Source organism: Seriola lalandi, unplaced genomic scaffold, assembly GCF_002814215.2.
Source record: "Seriola lalandi dorsalis isolate HSWRI2012SDOR001 ecotype SW California unplaced genomic scaffold, Sedor1 jcf7180002054677, whole genome shotgun sequence".
Classification (NCBI taxonomy): Eukaryota; Metazoa; Chordata; class Actinopteri; order Carangiformes; family Carangidae; genus Seriola; species Seriola lalandi.
The window spans coordinates 261,337-265,509 of record NW_019525230.1 but is presented as its reverse complement, the minus strand read 5'-3'; the positions used below and the strand labels follow the sequence as shown (position 1 = coordinate 265,509).

General features: G+C 44.0%; 1 protein-coding gene across 1 annotated transcript in view; it reads left to right on the top strand.

Moving 5' to 3' along the window:
• Positions 1 to 1,331: 1,331 nt before the first annotated feature.
• Positions 1,332 to 4,173, top strand: part of cdh24b (cadherin 24, type 2b) — a 139,231-nt gene continuing 136,389 nt past the window's right edge. The window contains exon 1 of the mRNA XM_087178150.1: positions 1,332 to 1,415. The gene's annotated coding sequence lies outside the window, so the exon portion shown is untranslated. The remainder of the gene's footprint in view (positions 1,416 to 4,173) is intronic.

Here is a 4,173-nt window from a genome sequence, read left to right as displayed (position 1 = left end):
CCCCCCCCCCCCCCCCCCCAATAAAAAACAAAAACCAGACTGCTGCAATCAGGTCGTTCCTGTAAAACAGAACTTGCCTCTCAGTGAAACTACCCCACTTCATTAAGACAGTGCCAGTCAAACGGTGAGAACAGTGTAGGAAACACAATGAACACATTTATGTTTGTTTCATGTCGTGATTAGAGGAACATTAATCGCTCCACACAGATCTGCTGTTTTTGTCTGAGGCTATTTTATTTTTCTTCTCTGCTGTGGAGCAGAAGCACGAGGACGATTGAGTCACATTATTCACGTATGTCATGACTTACCATTGCAGTTGATCATATTTTCCATTCAGATGTCCAAATTGAAAATGTGCATTAAAACCCACCTAATGACTGATAACGACCCATGAGTTTCCACAGGAACCCTCATGATTCTACACAAAAAGACTAATGACTTAATTAATGGTTAATAAATTATTAACTGACCAGTTAGTGATAAACAGTTACCATTAACAAGTTTTGGGTTTTCAGAAACTGAAGTGAGATTAATACAGACTTGTGTTAGTCTGTTCAATAACACTCCAGTAACCCTAGAAACAAATTGCTTCTTACTCAATTAATACTTATAACTGATCTATAAAGCGTGAGTAAAGGATTATTTACCACCAATTAAAGCATTAGTCACAACTTAGAAACCTTTTTATAAAGTGTTTCTTCTTGTGTTGTGTTGAGTGTTTCTGTGGCAGCCGTCAGTAAACTGTCAGAATACTTCCATTTAACTTGCCTGACAACCCAAAGCTGTGTGATGTGCTTGTAATGTTAAGAATATAGCGGCTCTATAAGGGATTAGTATATTATCTAATAATTGAGGCCTGAATAAATGATGCCTTTTGATTATTACACTACAGTCACAATGTAAGTTCCTGCTCTGCACAGAATGCCTCGTGAATCTTATTACATAAATTAGAATTGTGTATTGATTTTTGGATGCCACGATGATGAGCATGATGATGATGGTGGTGATGATGGTGGTGATGATGATGATGATGATGATGATGATGATGATGATGGTTGAGGAGGTGGTGTGATTATGAGTGATGATGGACCATAATAATAATCACTTCCGACAGAGAGCGGTGATGAAGAGATCAAGAGAGGATAAAGAGACAAAAGCGTGGAAATTAGAGGTAGTAAAAACGTTCCGAGAGATTTTCAAGAGTCACGGTATTATTAAAGAGTGAGAGAGAGAGAGGCAGAGAGATAGAGAGAGAGAGCGGGAGAGGAGAGAGGGGGAGAGACAAGGGGGAGAGAGAGAGAGACGCGGTAACAGCGTTTGTCCTTCTTCGACTCAGTTTTGTGACCTGCTGGCGGCCGGAGCGGGCGACGGACGAAGAAACTTGAGACAATCACAGCGAGACCCGACGTTCAGAGGTAAATTCAGGATGAATCGGACTAAAAGCAGATAATCCTGTTATCGTGAGCATGTATGAATTTTTTTTTTTTTTTCACGGCGGTCAGGCTGAATGAAGATCAGACCTAGTTTCCCCTCGCTTGGTATTTGGGAATCGCGTTTCTCTCTGCCTGCCTGCTCGCTCTTTGGCATCACTGCTTGACATTCATCTGATTACACATCACAGTTTCTATTTAAAATCCCGCTACGTTGAACCTCAAGATACTTGAGTGTTAATTTGTGGTTTCCTTTAATTGTTTCAGGTTAAATAGATGCATGTGGTTTATTCTCACCGCGGACCGACTTCGTGCGTATTTGCGAGATCCCGGAGGGTTTCGCTGGATTTTTATTTATTTATTTATTGTCATTATAAAAGTCTCTTATAGCTTCATGTGAAATAATGAGTGAGCTGTAATTAGAAGAAATATCACAGTACAGACTGTTTCATAATCACCAGGGTCCCAATTGGGAGCCCTTGGTCAAAGAGATTGAGGACCTGTCTGCTGGCACACACTCTTCTGTGCTTTTATGTGGGGGAATTTCACCGCCATAATAACTGTTACATTGATTGATTCTCCTATTGATCCGTTTATCGAGCCAGCAGATTTGTGGCGCGTGTTTTACTCCGACGACATGGTAAAGAGAAAGGGGGGGAGGGAGGGGGGCTGTCACTTTTTGTGCAAATTGGATGGGTGCAATATCTTTACGCGTGCGAGCCGATTCCTAACAGACGGGCGTGCGTGTGCGCACTCCTGCCTGTCTGCACACAGCGGTTATCGGAGGACGGCGGGCGGCAGCGACTGACAGACTGTCACATACCGAGCACCGACACCCTGGGGCAAATATTTTACCTGCACGCCGACCGTATGCGCAATTCCTCCGCGGTTCAGCGCGTCTCTAATGAGGTTGATCGGCTGCGAGTCGCTTCAAAAACCCGGCTTAATTGCGTCCATTTATTACGCGACCCTATAAGTCTGTGATAATAAGTATTTGGCTTCATACGCGGTGTCGGTGATGCGCTTGTGCCTGTGCAAAATGCTCTTTTTTTTTTTTTTTTTTCCAACGCTGTGCACAAATGTAATAATGTTTGTGTTTTGTGTGAGACCTTAAGCATCCATTGCCCCTCTGGGAAATACATTTGCTTAGATTTATGACCTGCCTTCTCAGGTCCTATTGATTATTGCAGCCTGCTGTGTACTATATTGTTGTAAGAGCAGGAAAAGTGGGTCTGCCATATCTATATATAATTTCTTGATGTTGTAGAGAGCACAGCGAGCTTTTGATACAGTCATCTCTGCAGCTGGGTCAGTTCTCAAGTGGAAAATCTGCTGCTCTTACAGACCCTTGTCGAACATATACATAAAAACTAACGTGATAATGTGAATGAATGCCTCTCACATGTGCACAGACAGACACTGGCACGCGCACATGATGGGCCTTAAGCGACTAATGGCTCTGATCAGTGTGAGACATGTTTATGTATGTGGAAAGCTCATGTATTATACATCACTGTTGCACCATGGGTGCATGGGTACAATCAGCTCAATGTGTGTGAGCGTCCGACTCTGTTTGTTTATGTCTGTGTGCGTCTCTTATGATGTGTGTGTGTGTGTGTTTATCTCTGTGTATCTCTCACAGTGTGTTATCAGTATCTTTGATTGCATGAGCACTTTTCTGTAATTTTCTCTGGACCAGCCGTGGCATCGCAGAGGTTTTTTTTTTTTCTTTTAGAGAGGGGGAAAATGGGACGAGAGAGAGGCGAGTGATTGGACACACGCTCTCCCCTCTTCTAATGTGGTTAGGAGAGAGAGAGAGAGAGAGAGAGAGAGAGCGCAGTAATCTGTGTGTCAGCATTCAGTTTGTAATTGTTTACACCAGATAGCTCTTGCATTTACACAGATGGGGACCTAAAGAGTGATAGGGAGATCTAAAGGAGGGCAGAGGATGGGAGAGGAAGAGGGGAGGCTGGGAGACATCAAGGGAGGAGAGGAGGGGTAGTTAGATGGAGAAAGGGGGAGCAGATGAAAGATGGACAGGGGTAAGGGGTGCGACCGAACACGAGGAGAGATTAGAAGAAAGACTGGAAAATGAGTGGAGAGGTGGGAGGAAAGGGGGAGGGGGGAGGTAGAGGTGGTGGAGGGAACAGGTCGCACCGAGTCGGTGACTTATGCTGGCGATAAAACAGCCTGGAGAATAGAAGCTGGAGAGAGAGAGAGAGAGAGAGAGAGAGAGTTGTTGTGACAAGAGAGGGACACACTGAATCCCATTAGCGGACATTACTGTGTGTTATGGCTGACAGTAGAGGAAGAGGTTCGGGATAGATGGTGGGTTACTGAGAGAGAGGAGAGGATGGAGCAGCACTTAGAGGCAAAAAAAACCCCCCAAAAAAAACGATACCAGGATGGTATAAAAAAGGTGTTTGTGGATTCAGGAGAGAAACGAGAGAGACAAAGACAAACTGGAGAAGGGAATTTGAATTCTGGTCTTTCGTTAAAAAAAACTTTCTTAAACCATTTTCACCCACCGATCTTACATTACCTCGATGCCTCTCCTGCCTCAAGTGCCTTGTAATGTTCTGCCAGGAAGACAGATTACTCACTCTTACAGTTGCAGAGGATCCACGAGCCGTCGCTCTGTAAAGACTCAATCGAACTCTATCAATGACGTGCCCCTGAAAATGTTAGAGCTGCATCCAAACGTGTCTTCTATGGTGAGAAACAATGGCTTCACATACCCCCC